Source organism: Stegostoma tigrinum, unplaced genomic scaffold (genome assembly GCF_030684315.1).
Source record: "Stegostoma tigrinum isolate sSteTig4 unplaced genomic scaffold, sSteTig4.hap1 scaffold_301, whole genome shotgun sequence".
Lineage (NCBI taxonomy): Eukaryota > Metazoa > Chordata > Chondrichthyes > Orectolobiformes > Stegostomatidae > Stegostoma > Stegostoma tigrinum.
Window position 1 is genome coordinate 130,973 of NW_026728229.1, and position 15,355 is coordinate 146,327.

At 44.3% G+C, this 15,355-nt stretch overlaps 1 protein-coding gene across 3 annotated transcripts in view; it reads left to right on the top strand.

Moving 5' to 3' along the window:
• Positions 1 to 5,357: 5,357 nt before the first annotated feature.
• zbtb37 (zinc finger and BTB domain containing 37) overlaps positions 5,358 to 15,355 on the top strand; it is a 35,484-nt gene continuing 25,486 nt past the window's right edge. The window contains exons 1-2 of one of the 3 annotated variants that reach the window (XM_048539876.2): positions 5,358 to 5,646; positions 10,026 to 10,132. The gene's annotated coding sequence lies outside the window, so the exon portion shown is untranslated. Of the gene's footprint in view, positions 5,647 to 5,920; positions 6,072 to 10,025; positions 10,133 to 15,355 lie in introns of those variants that run through there. The other 2 variants (XM_048539877.2, XM_048539878.2) reach the window with 2 other exon arrangements.

A 15,355-nucleotide genomic window follows, 5' to 3' on the forward strand; every position in this document is an offset into this window, starting at 1 on the left:
TACGCCCTCAGGTCCTGGACTCTCCCAATGACAGGAAACATCCTCCTCAGCATTTGCCCTGTCAACGCCCTTAAGAATCCGATATGTTTCCATAAGATCAACTCTCATTCTTTTAAACTCCAGTGACTACAGTCCCAACCTGTTTAACCTTCGCTCATAAAACAATTCCTCCACATCAGGGATCATCCTCGTGAACAATAGCTGATCAGTTTCCAATTAAATTATATCTTTCCTTAAATAAGTGGACAAAACCTGCTCACACTCCTCCAGATATGGTCTCACCAGCACCTTGTCCAGTTGCAGTAAGACTTTCCCGACCTTGTACTTAAACGCCCATGAAATATGGGCCAAAATCCCATTACCCTTCCGGACTGCTTGATGCTCCTACGTGCTAACTTTCTGTGTTTCAAGCACAAGTGTCCCCAAGTCCCTTTGTGGTGCAGGTTTCTGCAATTAAATTCCATTTAAATAATATTCTGTTCACAGAATCATAGAGTATAAAAGAGGTTGTTCAGCCCATCTAGTATTAGTGACAAAAATGTATTACTCAGTACTCTAGTCCTGATGTCTAGTAATAGGCCCAGGGCCTTGAATGTTATGACCCCAGAAATGCTCGTCCAAGTACTTTTTGAAGGCTGTGAGGTTTCGCACCTCAACTACCCTCCGATGCTGAGTATTCCAGACCCCTGCCACACTCCGGCTGAAAGTATTTCCTTACATTCCCTCTAAATCTCTGCCCTTTCACATTAAAATTATTCGCCCTTGTTGCTGACCTTTCAATTTAAGGGAGCGGCTGCTTTCTATTCATCCCGCCCATGTCCCTCATAATCTTACCCACCTCTGTCAGGTCCTCCGCAACCTTATCTGCACCACAGAAAACAGCCCGAGCTTACCCAGCCTCTCTTCATTGCTGAAATGTTCCACCCCAGGCAACGTCCTGGTGAATCTCCTTTGCACCGCCTCCAGTTCATGTTCATATTCTTTTGTTCTCCCTTCTCAAATGAACTTCGTATTTTTTAATATAATACCCCATATACCAACCTTTAGCCTGCTTACTTAACTATCACTATCTCGCTGTAAACTGTATCCCTCTCACAACCTACGTTTTCACCAACTTTTGTGTCACATCTGTCTACGGTACATTCACTTCCTTCCTCCAAGTCATTTATATATATTGTGAAAAGTCGCTGGACTGTTAATCCAGAAATCCAAGTAACATTCTGGGGACCATGAATTCAATAATTATCTGGAATTAAGAGTCTACTGATGGCCATAAATCCATTGTTGGAAAAACCCATCTGGTTCACTAATGTCCTCTAGGGAAGGAAACAGCTATCCTTACTTGGTCTGGCCTACATGTGACTCCAGACCCACAGCAACGTGGTTGACTCTTAACTGCCCTCTGGGCGGTTAGGGATGGGTAATAAATGCTGGTCTTCTGGCAATGCCCTCACTGTGCAAATCAATAAGAAAAAAATTGTGGTCCCTGTGGAACCCCACTAGTTACAGGTTGCTAACCTGAAAAAGTGCCCCTCATCCTCAATCATTGTTTCCTGTACCAATTCTCTATCCATGCCAATATATTCATAGAATCATAGAAATCCTACAGTGTGGAAACAGGCCCTTTGGCCCAACAAGTCCACACCGACCCTCAGAGCACCCACCCAAACCCATCCCCTATATCCCACCTAATCTACACATCCCTGAACACTATGGGGCAATTTAGCATGGCCAATCCACCTAGCCTGCACATCTTTGGACTGTGGGGGGAAACCGGCGCACCCAGAGGAAACCCACGCAGACACTGGGAGAATGTGCAAACTCCAAACAGGCAGTCTCCGAGGGTAGAATTGAACCCGAGTCCCTGGCACTGTGAGGCAGCAGTGCTAACTACTGTGCCGTCATGCTGCCCCTTCAACATTGATATTATCTTCAACACTACTGTTCCTTATATTATTACTTAACCTTTTGTGAAGTACCTTGCTGAACACCTTCTTGAAGTCCAAATACAACTCATCAACTGGTTCCCCTCTGTCCACTCTGGATGTGATGTCTTCAAAAGACTAGAACTGTGGTTGGCTAAATTTCCCCCAAAATCTTGTAGACTTCACTTTGTTGGTTATGTTGAATGCCTTATTGAAAGCTATAAAGTATAAGGTAAAGTGGTATACGCGTTACCTACAATTGTCTTGTATCTGGTGAGTGGAGAAGTTTGTGCCCACAGTATATCAAGCAGGTATATTTCCAGGTACACTGAGTCTGTGAGAAGATGAACTTTTCAAAAAAATGACCTTAGCAAAGGACATCCTACTGAAGGAGACAGTAAGGACTGCAGATTCTGAATGCTAGAGTTAATAAATGTGGAGATGAAAAAGCATTACTGGTCAGACAGCATCCAAGGAACAGGAAAGTCAACATTTCAGGCCGAAACCCTCACACCCTGGTGAAGGAGTGAGATGACTCTATAGTTGTTGCAGTTTCCTTCTTTCTGTATACAGTGATGGGTTTTTTGCCACACGTTTTGGAAGCAAACCCTGGCAGATAAAGAAGATCATGGACCTTCATCAATAAGTAGGTCCTTCCAGACTTCAGCAGTCAGACAGGAATTCCATTCTTGGCATAGTCTGGGACCTTCAGGGATTCAAGTGAATTCTCCATCTCACTCATTCAGGTATCACTGCCTTTGCCAGCATGTGTAATGATGTCCCCGGGCAATAATCTCACACCATTTAGAATGTTTCTGGAAGGGCCACTTAGGGAGTAGTGGAGATACTGTTTGTTTAAAGATCCAGATTTGAGTTGGAGCATGAGAACAAGTCACATTGGAGTGCATCCCCATCAAATGACGGCTTCCAGGAGATGAGAGACTCTGAGGCTGCTACTGTGATTTGTTTGACAGTGCCAGCTAGTGTCTCATTGTGAAGCCTCCACAGAGGTCTTCAGGTCTCTTTCCCAGCCATTCGAAGTGGTAACTAACCTCTTGAAGAGTGCCTATCTTTGCCACTCTCTGAAATATCAGATTTGCCATCTCAGCACTAAGCTCCTTGTCACTCAAAGTCATCCCATGGACATTCACTGAGGAGTATGGATATAATTTCCAGAAATTTGAATCATAAGGTCAAACTTTCCTCTCCCTGGTATGACATGAGCAAAGGTGAGAAGATTTGGAAAATACAGTGTCAGTCAAAACAAAGAACCACAATCTTGGCATCGAGAAAACGTTTTGTGATTTTCTCCCCTTAGGCCTTAAAATGGCAACTTCACAATCTTCTTGTTGAACAGCAACCACCTTATTTCCACGTACTCACATCTTACTATTGGCCCAATTAATGGCCATAAAGAGCCAAAGCTCTACTTCAAGGATGCTTGAAGGTGTGCCACAAGCACCCTAGACATTGTCTGGGAGTTATTGGCCAGAGGAAAAATGGAGACACTTCCCAGTACCATGACGACCAGTGGCTACATTAGCTTAGCAACAGGCGTCAAGGTTGAAAACAACAACCACGGCACTCAGACACTTGAGGCACAACACTTGAGATACAATCTCCTTCTCAAGGATAAACCACTTCTCAGAATCACAGACATGTGTCAGTGTAGTCATGTCTGAACAAGAGCCATGACTTTGTGCGAAATTTCTGCCCTTTCCCCATAACCCTGAATATTGTTTTTATTCAAATAATCATCAAATGCCCTCATAAATTCACAGCTGCTATCAGATCTTTTGTTTTATTCACTCATGGGATTTTTGGGCCTCATTGGCAGGGTCAGCATTCAATGCCCATCTCTAATTGCCCAGATTGTTATGGGTCTGCAGTCACATATAGGCCAAACCAGGTAAGGAAGGCAGATCTCCTTCCCTAAAGAACATCTGTGAATTAGATGCATTTTTCACAACAATCAACAATGGTAACAAGACAGTAATACAGCACAGAAACAGACCCTTTGGTCCAACCATTCCATGCCAACCATAATGCCAAACTAAACTAGTCCCACCTGCTTAGTCCATATCCCTCCAAAGCCTTTGTATTCATGATGTCTAAATGTCTTTTAAATGTGGGAACCGTACTTGCATCCATTGCTTCCTTTTGATGTTCATTCCACACCAACCATTTTGTGTAAAAAAAGTTCTCATTTAAATCTTTCTCCTCTCACTTTAAAAATATCCCCCGAGTCTTGAAATCCCCACCCACTCATTCACCTTGTCTATGACCTTCATTATTTTTATAAACCTTTATAAGTTCACCTCTCAATCTCCGATGTTCCAGTGAAAAAAGTCCCAGCTTATACAGCTTCTCCTTATAACTCTAACCCTCCATTTCAAGCAACATTCTAGTAAACCTCTTCTGAAGCTTCCCATAAACAGGGAAAATCAGAACTGGACAAAGAACTCCAAAAGAGGCCTTTTCAATGTCCTGTACAATCTCAACATGATGTCCCACTCCTATACTCAAAGGACTGAGCAATGAAGGAAAGCAGGCTAAATGTTTTCTTAACTATCTTATCTTTATGCGATGCAATGTTCAAACAAATATGTAATGAACCTATCGGTCTCTCTGTACAATACTGCCCAAGGCCCTAATTTTAATTGTATAAGTTTTACCTTGTTATACAAATTGTTTTGTCAATAGCCCAGGTTTTCAATTACAGATTTGTATTCAATGCAGATTTCATTGTCTGCCATAGTGGGACTCAAACGCGTGACCCTGACATGAGACTGGGTTTCTGGATGGCAAGTCCATTAGGTAGCGCGTCCAGAGCTGGTTTTCTCCAGCACTTTCAGTTTCTGGAGCAATTTCCAACTGACAATTTAAAAATAGAGGATGCAGGCTGACACGATGCCAAAACAATCTGATCTTAGGGCAGTCCCATGGAGTCCAACGTGGTTTGTGACACCCTGTTTGGAATGGATAGTTTTGATGGGTGCACCATCACCATTCGGAGGTGGAAAAATGTTGAACAACTAATGCCAGCTACATTTATTTCCTCCGTTCCCTGTAAACTGGCCAAATATGTCAGCTATTAGCAGAATATTTACGGGTGGGAAACCTGTACCGTAACAAACTTGAGGCTGGCTATTTTGCCCATTACTGAAGCAGGCGTGTCAATAAACAGTACGCGCCATGACCTGTTTGCGGCGCTGTCTTTAGAAGCTTTCACCGGGGATGTTGGCGAGGAAAAAAAATTGAGGCGGGCCGCACAGCTTTCTGGGAGTTGTAGTTTCAACGACAGCTACCGAATGTCTAACCACGGCAGGAGGTGGTGAACAAAACTATAACTCCCGGGGGCAGCGCGGAGGGTGGGGGAAAGGGGGGGGGGAGAGAGAGAAAGGGCGCGCAGGCGCGTCATTACCTCAAGGATCCAGCGGTTCTGGCGCGTCCATTTGGGAGCCAGCGAGGGCGGAAGTTGTTGCAGGGGAAGGATGGGGTCCGTTGGCGGGAAAACGACCTTTCCGCCTGAGTTGCCCGTCGCCCGTCAAGCCGTGTTCCTTGGGGAAGGTGTGGGCGAGAAACTCCGGAAAATGTAGTTCATCGGCCGAACTTCCGGCTCGCGCCGGAAACTACGTGTCCGTGATTTTGTTGCGGGGGTAAGAGGGCGAGGACGCATGCGCGGCAGCAGGGCGGCCAATGTCCGGTCACAGTGCGGAGGGTGAGTGAGTGAGGTTGTAGGTAGCGAGAGGCTACGGCTGCGGGGTCCTCGTCGGTCTCAAACTGAGGCCTGGGCGGCGCTGGGCAGAGTCGGAGTAGGGGAGGAGGAGAGAGGGGCTTTGGTGGGTAGGGGTTGAGGGTGAGAGAGGCGTGAGGGGTTGGTTTTGGGTTAAAAGAGCAGCTCCTGAGATATGGAAGGGAGCGGCTGGGGACCACCTCTACTGGGTGTGGGTGCGGCTAGGGGCCCTCACCCTTTAAGGTGGTGTTTCCTAGAGCCAGATTGGCCAGGGGACGGCCACCTAAGTGAGTGTGATTAATGGACCACGAATGTGGTGGGGGGGCCTCAATTGGCCTCATTTTACGGTAGGTACTGGTGTAAGCAAAGCTGGAACCACGGATCGACTGAAAGATTTGGTTGGGGGAATGGTGAGCAACAATATGTTGAGCGTTTGCACCTGAGTTTAGAGGGTTATTAAGTGCATGTTTGCAGATTCATTGGCAATTGCAAACGCGATTGCTAGTGGAACAGAACTGGTCACCAGCTGTTGAATCCTACTTTGGACCCTGAATGTTACCTCAAGGCTGTCCTCTCTGGCCCTTGGGTCACTACCTAAAGCTAGGCAAAAGATGCCTAAATCTGTCCATCTGCCGATGTCCTTTTTGACGACATTGTCTTTCAATTTTGGAAAAGGGATTTTGTTTTGCCATAACCTCTTATGAGTAAATCATAAGACAGAATGCAGAGAGATCTCTGACATAATCTGTAGTATGGAGTGCATGAAAATGATTGGGAATGTGGATTTAAATGACCCCAGTCACAGCCTCTAACATTGAATTGGTTGTACGTCTGGTGCCATAGTGCAGAAATGGTGATGATGAGAGGCTGTAACTTTCACATGGTTCTAATCACTTGGCTGCGAAAATTAATAGCACTGAATGTGATGTAATGTAATAATTACACAGCATAGCATTTGTCAGAGAGCGAATGCTACTGGACGTTGATGATTTTGCTTGACGAATACTGTAGATGAACCTGCAAGATCTGTTGCCCCTCCCCAAGTAAATTCTCAATTGCAGAAACATGAACATCATTTGGGTGCACTTATATTTATTGGAATACTGCCTCTGAGATCATTGGGACAAAGCTGTGGTTGCTGGTGCAGATCAGAACAGAGTGGTTCTGATGCTGCCACTGGTGATAAGCTTGCCACTCTGTAGTTCTGAGTACTGGCACAGATTGGTACAGCATAGTACAAGTATGCAGCTTTCACAAATGCTAACAGCACAGTGTCGTTCTGGGCTATCACCAGAGATTGGTGCAGTTAAGTTATTGGTGTCCACTCTGGAATTTGGCATGGTTCCAGGTGTTGACCCAATGGTGTAGCTCCAGGCACTGTAGCAGATTGGCTAGGGATAGTTCACAGATCACAGAATCCCTACAGTGTGGAAACAGGCTATTCGGTTCAACAAGTCCACACCGCCCCTCTGAAGAGCATCCCACCCAGACCTGTTCCCCTACCCCTGTATTTCCCATGCCTAACCAACCTAACCGCAACATCCCTGGGAACTGTGGACAATTCAGCATAGCCAACCGACCTACCCTGCACACCTTTGGGAGGACACCAGAGCACCCGGAGGAAACCCACACCGATATGGGAAGAATGTGCAAACTCCACACAGACAGCCGCCCGAGGCTGAAATTGAACCCTCGTCCCTGTGCTGTGAAGCAGCAGTGCTAACCACTGAGCCACCGTGCCACAGTTCTCGGCCTGCAACTGGAGATTAGCATGGTGTAGCTTTCGGGTGGCCGGTATCGGAGACATCGAAAGGAGATAATTGAACAGGTGTTGGCACTGTCATTCTGGACAGTCTAAGGGAAGTGGTAGGTTGTTTGTCTGGACATAGGCGCAGCATATTACTGTGCAGTTCCGGATATTTGCACAGGATGTCACCATGGCATATCAGCCTAATAATGTGGAGGACTTCCTTGGTATGTTCTGTCTACAAAAAGCATAGCAAACCATTTGGATGAATTATTTCCTCATGAATCTTCTCTGAATCAGCAATGTAATGGAAGGGGTCATTGACAATGCTATCTATCAATTCTTGCTCAGGAATAAGCTATTCCTGGATGCTCAGTTTGGGTCCCATCAGGACTCTTCAAATCCTGACTTAATTTCAACCTTATTTTAAACGTGGACAAATGAGCTGAATTCTACTGGGCAGGGGTGGGAGTGTGGGTGAGACTAACCGCCCATGATGTGAAGAAGCAGTTTAAGAAAAAAAATTGAAGTCAGTAGATATCAAAGAAATGCTCCCCACCACCTGGAGTCATGAAAGAAGTTGTTTTGGCTGCTGCAGGTCAATCATCTCAGCCAAGGGGACACAGTAGGTGTTTTTCTGGGTAGTACTCTCTGTCAACTATCTTTTATGGTCAGGAATGAGATGTTTGCACAACATAAGAGATGCATTCACAATCTTCAACTTGGAGAAACCTCCAGGCTTGGGCTGCTGTATGGAAAACCAGCCAAATAACCGTGAGCATCTCCAGCAAAAGAGAATATGTTTCCCTTTGACATTCAGTGGTATAAAATCAGTAATTTCCATTATCGGTATCCTGGGGTTTACCGTTAATCAGAAATGGAAATGGGCTGCCCATTATCAATTCGATGTCTGCAAAAGCAGGTCAAAGGCTAGGAATTCTGTGGTGTCTAACTGGCTTCCTGGCACCCTTAAAAAAAACTGTCCTCCTATCTATAAGGTACAAGTCAAGCATGTCTTGGAATACTCCCCACTTGCTTGGCTATGTGCAGCTCCAACAGCGCAAGCTTAACACAACGCAAGACAATGCAAATTGCTTGACTGGCACTCCATTTACCACAGTCAACATTCACTCTTTTCACTGGTGGGCAGTGGTAGCAATGTATGCTGTCTACCAAATGCACTGCAGCAATTCACCAAGGCTCCTTCAATAGCACATTCCAAACCCATGACCTGGATCATCTAGGAGGACAAGAGCAGCAGATGCATGGGAACACCACCACCAGCAAATTCCCATTCAGACCACATAACATCCTGACCTGGAAACACATCAGTGTTCCTTCAATGTCATTTGGTCAAAATTGGATGTTCATTAGGTTGATTTTCATGTGAAGGGACAGTGTTATGAGGAGAGTTTGAGTCGTTTGTCTTGTCCTTAGTGGAATTTAGATGAATGAGAGGTGATCTTCTTGAAACATAGAATATCGGGGGGGACATGATAGTTTAGATAGTGATTGTTTCTCCTTTGGGAGAGTGTAGGACTAAAGGGCATAATCTGTGTTGGGGGCACCTATTCAATACAGATTTTCTTTCAGAAGATAGTCAATCTGGAATTTTGTTTTACTGGAGAGAGCTGTTGAGGTGGTTTATTAAGTATATTCAGGACTGAAATTTTTTTTAAATCAGTAAGCTAATCTAGGGAGAAAGCAGGGAAGTGGAGGTGAAAATATTTAGATCAGCTATGATTTTGTTGAACGATGAAGCAGATTTTATGGGTCAAACGGCCTACTTCTGTTCCTATGTCTTGTGGATTAACTCTTTCTAACAGTATCATATGTATATCTGTGTCTAATTAATTGCAGCAGTATAAGACACCTTCTGTAGGAAAATTCTTGCTAAGTTAATAAATGTTGATGTTGCCAGTGAATCTCATCCTAAGGGCAATTAAAACAGCAATTCAAGACAAGGATGGCAGCATGACATGGTTCATTGACATGGTGCAGTCCTGAATACTAGCACAGTTTTTGAGAGCACTGATACAGGACATATTTGAACAATGGGTATGTTGGTCCTACCCGTACTGTTGCTACATTGAATAATACTTGAAGATATTTTCTAATCAGCCTGTTCAGAGATGCTAGTACACACCTGGAGCAGGTGGGACTTGAACCTGGATCTGTGGATCCAGATATAGGTGCCACTACCACTGCACCAGAAGAGAACCCAAAATAACCAATGATCATTTTATTGTCACCATTACTGATACCAACTTTCACTTCACAAATAATATTTGAATAAGGTCAAGACTGAGTGCATTCATCTGAGGTGACGGCATCAGGCTAAGGGGACAGTCATGAGAATGTTCACATATCCTTGATACTATGGAGGCAGTGTTATGTGACACACTTGATTTGTTGTGAAACAACAGGTCATCCCAAAACTTGCTGTTTTCATATTGCAAAAGAAGAATGATTAGTACAGAGAATTGCACAAAGATAAAGAAATCCAATCCTGATCCAACTGTGAGAGTTAACAACTGACTTCCATTTCAACAAGTTACTGCATTTTCTTTTGTGTGTCATGTTGATTTTGCAAGTTCATACTTGTTTATATTTGTAGATTGAGACAACGGAATGGCTGTATTTTGTGGAAGTCCTGTGCTGGAGAGTTGTCGCATGTTCTGCGATGCAAGGCCCCTGGATTGTGGCAGAATCGCCTGGTAATCGGTGAGTTGTGTGTGGTTTGAGAAGGGGTTATTGTCTGTTATAGTTTAAACAAGTTACAGACAAATCTGACCAGGATGTTATGAATGAATTTGCCCAGGTATCCCACCATATCAAAGCAGTCAAATCAGTATGAGCACAAGCTGACACCAAAGCAAAACAGTCCTATGTTATTAGAAACAAAATTGCAATAATCTTTAATGCTAAACAAGCTATCCCTATTCCTATTTGGCCCCTGAAGGTTACAATAATTCCCGAGTCTTTTGTAAATTTACACATTCGCTGTCTATCTGGATGGTCAGCTGGTCTCTGCCTTTCGCCGTGCTTGTCTGTTTGGAAGGCTTCACGCTGTTCGTGACATCCGGAGATGCACTTAATGGTTTGAAACAATAGCCAATCGTTTTGATGGCATGCCACTGTTAATTTCTTTGTGTAGCAGTACCTGGTGCCATACTATCTGGACTGTCCTTTGTTTAGTGGATAATTTGTCTGCCCAGAATAACTTTTTGCATTATGCTAATATCATTAGCACCTGGCTGCTGTGTTTGTAGTCTCTGTGTGCGGGTTTTGTGTTTTCAGGGTTTTACTCAGCCAATGTATCCAGCATCCCTTGCTGTTTGGCCAAGTTAGCAGCTTTAGCAGCTGCTAGGTTTCTATAATCTCTGCTTTGGAATGGAAAAAAAAAAGCTTATGTGAATGAATTTCAAACCTAATTGTACAAGTTGGTTATGTTTGTTGTTAGGGAAGCCTCCTTATTCGGGTGAAAGCTGTTATGTACAGTGGTCGTATAGCTATGTGTACAAAAAGATGAAAACGCCCATTGTGATAATCTGTGCAGGATTGTAGGGCATACATAACATTCAGTAATCAGAACAAACAGAAGTGACAATAGCGATAACTCTGGGAGTACCATCCACCTTATATAGCCGTTGTGTTTGTGCGTAGTCTTATTCATAGTGAGCGTGCCCATGTCTTTCTTTTCCAGCCTTTAATCTTAACTGCCAGGTATATCAAGGTGAATGCAATTTAAGTCTGCACCTAGATGTGAGATCATAAATTCATAATTGACCGAGTATGGGAACAATGCCTGTTTGTTTGAGCCATCCCAATCAATTGTCCCCTGTCTCTCCACAGTATATGGGAGGGTGTCTTGGTAACTCATCCAAATACCATTTTTGTTAATAATTCTAGTTTTTTTTTTACTTCAAAGGTCCTTAACCCAACTTGTCACTCGGGATAATTGGAATCCCTAGCACCAGCCCAGTGCCTTGCCGAGAGTATCCTTGCAGGTGTCATTATGCCACACCTTAGTGAGCTGCCAGAACTGACAGCTAGAAATCTTGCTGTGGTTCTCACCTGGAACAGATGTTCACATACATCACTGATCAGGGCAGGACTTTCCCTTGGCTAGTCTGCCAGAGTTCCTCCCTCAGCTGTTTGATTGTCCGGTTTTCATCAATGCTGAATGGGGTGTGGTTTTGCTGCTCATCGTCATCCCTGATTTTCCCCTGAATGATCTGGTGCATCTTGGTGTGTCCCTCCAGTTTGGCCACTAAGTGGTAGCTACCCTGATTCTCTGTTGTCATCCCACGGTGTCTTAATGATTGTTTGTCTGTATTTAGACCCAATAATTCAAATGAGCCCTATAAGGACAAGATCTTGAGTTTATTTTCCAAATTAGCCAGATCAACGGTATTGACTGCTGACACCTCTGCCCCGTATGCTGTGGCTGGATCATTAAATAATTCCCTTTTCTTTCTTCTATTAACTGCCAGGGGGTCCCATCTACACATACTGCCAAGTCTAGTGGGTCATACCACAGATATTCTGGGTACATCATTTTCCTTTGAGTCCACGCTACATTTTTTTGATACAGTCATTACAATAATACATAATACACAATAAAAGCTCCACACGGGTTTAACCTTTCTTAGAGTAGCGGCTCCAGCTAATTTCTGTGAATATCTTGGTTTAATATCTGATACTGTATTCTACATTACATTTCAATTGTCACCCATTCCAGGCCCCTGCCTTTTTTAAACAGAAATAAAAAGGACAAAAAAGGACAATGGAATAAATGTGCCCTGCTCGTGGACGATAGCTTGTGCGCTCGTGGCTGGGAACCCTTAAAGCTGTTTCCATTGTGCGGTTGCCCCTGTCATCCTCCATGTATAAGCCACAGCCTGCTTTTGTTCCTGCAGTTGCTGCCAGGATGGTACCCTGGATCAAAAACAGAAGTTGCTGGAAATGCTCAGCAGGTCTGGCAGCATCTGAAGAATTAAAATCAGAGTTAACGTTTTGGGTCTGGTGACCGTTCTTCAGAACTGATGGTAGCTGGGAAAATGCCAGTTTATATGCAGAAAATAGGGAGGATGTTGGGGTAGGGAGTAAACGATAGGATGGAGCCAAAAGAGAGAGAAGAGCAGTTGGACTGCCCAAGGAGTATGTAACAATCTGTTTTGGAGGGTGAATAGTTGTTAATAGGGGCTGCTAGTGACTAACAGGTGGAGTGTAATGGTAGGCTGTGTGATAACACGGCCAGGTGTGTGGAGTAGGTGTTTAGGACAAGGAAGAGTTTAGACCCTAAAATTATTGAACTTGATATTGAGTCCAGAGGGCTGCAGGGTCCCAAAGCAGAAAATGAGGTATTGTTCTTCCAGCTTGCGTTGGACTTTGCTGGAACATGTTGAAGTTGGCATCATCTGAACATATATGATGCAGACGGAGGAACTGGGAGAATGGGATGAAGTCTTTACAGGAAGCAGGTAGCTGTGGAGTCACTGGGTTTATAGTGGTTATTAGTGGCCAGTCTATCCCGAGAAATGTCAAGGAAGGGAAGGGGGGAGTCAGAGACAGACAAGGTGAAAGTTAGGGTAGGGTGAAAATTGGAAGCGAAATTGATGCACTTTTCCAAATCTGGATGAGAGGGGGAAACGCCACCTATGATATCATTGATATATCAGAGAAAGAGTTGTGGGTGGGGCCCAGAATAGGACTGGAGAAAGGAATTTTCCACATTATGCGCAAAGAGACAGGCATAACTAGAGCCCGTGCTAGTCCCCATAGCTGCGTCTCTGACCTGAAAATAAATGAGAGGCGTTAAAAGCTAAGTTGTTGAGGGTGAGGACAAGCTTTGGGTGGAGATGTGGTTTGCTAGAGATTGTGTATTTGTTCCTGGCACTTTGAACTATGGCCTGATATGCATTGCAGGTTTGGACAACCTGTATGGCTGCTTGGAGTTCCCTACGCAGTTCTTCCGGTTTGTTAATGCCGTGCTGAGGCTGCCCTCCACTACGGCCACTGGTCTGCAATGGCCCTCCTCTCACCAGAGCAGGCTGTTTCCAATTGTGACTGCAGCTGTCCCAAACAAATCAGATTTTCCTGTATTCTGGTGTCCTGCTCTTTATCTACAAGTTTTAACCTTTCTAATTCATCAGTAGTGATCTCTAATGGCTCCTGCAGTGAATCTAATCTCATCTAGTTATCAACGGGAGTCTTTAGGCTACGTGCTATTGCTGTGGTTATCTTAGTGGCCTTGCTTCCTAATTTATGTCTTTGTTGCCACGTATCTTGGGCTGTGGAGCCTGTGGTTCAGGGGCAGGTGAGGCTGCTACAGAATTCCGTCCAGTTGGGCCACTTTTTAAAAAGGTATGGTCTTAGAGTGTCATTTCGGAAGAAGGGTCCAGATCCAAAATGTCGGTTTTAGAACATAGAGCATTACAGCACATCGAGGGCCGAAGGGCCTGTACTGTTGTGCTGACCTGTCATACCTGTCATTTTCTTACTCCTCTGATGCTGCCTGGCCTGTTATGTTCATCCAGCTCTACACTGTGATATGTTTTGTGTAGAAGTGTCCTCCCTTACTTGACAAGGGGACACTTGTCCCGTTTTACTAGCAAGCATGTTATTGCTGTGTTCTTTAGTGGATTTCTCTTAAAAGTAAGTTTTCCTCAATTATTTGCAACTCCAAATTCCTTTGACTTCTAATATGAAAACGGACTTTGCCTCAACTCTGTACACACCAAATGCTCCTGCGGTAGGGACAACAAGGAATCAAAATAAAAACTAAACTTTCCTCTCCTCATTTGAACTCAAAGGTAAACTAAAATTCAAATCCCCTCAGCTCCATCCCCATTGAACACTCCCAGGACAGGATAACAGCGGTTTAAAATAAAAGCTCCCTTGGTTTGTTGAAGGGGTCTGAAATGCCCTTTCAGCTTCCACACAGAGGCGCACGTATGATCTCCTCTCGGCTGACTTCCTCACAGTCCCTCTATACTCTTAGCGCATGCTTTGCTCAATGTGACTACAGTACAGCTGGCTCATACTGTTAGTTTAAGATACCTTATGGCTCAATTGTGGTCACTGCTGTACCCCCACTCTCCAACCAACCTAGAAGCACGTCAGGATAGAGCAGTGACCAGTGCAGCTCGTCCTCCAAGCACCGAGTGTGCCAAGCCCTGAAGAGAAGTACGGACTGAACAATTTGTCAGACCAGCAATGTTAGGAGTATCTGGGAAGAATTTCACGTTTCTAGAGAATTGCGCAGTTAGCAACAGAGTTGTTAAAAGCGTAAAATGTAACTGTTAACCTTTTGTCTTCAAATAAAGTTGCAATCTCGTTCACTGACTGCAGATTTATGCTGTGTAGTTCTTTCCTGACATGTGTTAAGGTGCCTAGGTAAATTAATATTGTGTACACTGGTTGAGGAGTCTGTGGGATTTTAGAGATACACTGTTCTAGACAACACAGTGATGGATATGTATGGGACAGAAAGAAACAGTCAAGGTTCCTTATTCAGTTCAGTTATTTGCCCTCGAAGTAAAACTTCAAAGCACATTACTGCCTTAATGTGGTAAAAAGTGGCATGGAGACCAATTGCATCAACCCAACTACCATCCTCTCAATTCATTGAGGGGTCATCACGGTCCTGGGGTGAACTATCTCCTGTATAGACCTCTGGCCTGGGGCTGTACTCATCCTCCGGCCTCTTAACTGCATTGATTTGTGCAGTGCTGGGGAATATATTCAATTGCGTTGTTATCTGAGACTGAATTTGGGGTCATTGACCTTTAAGCAATGATTGTTACAACATTGTGGTGAATTTGAATGGAAATGGAGGGAAGGTTTAAGGCATAGCAGGCAAGAGACGTCAGGGGAGTTTTACTGAAGGTTGTGGTATTTCAAAGTGGAGCGAGACATATTAATGAAATACATGTGGAACAG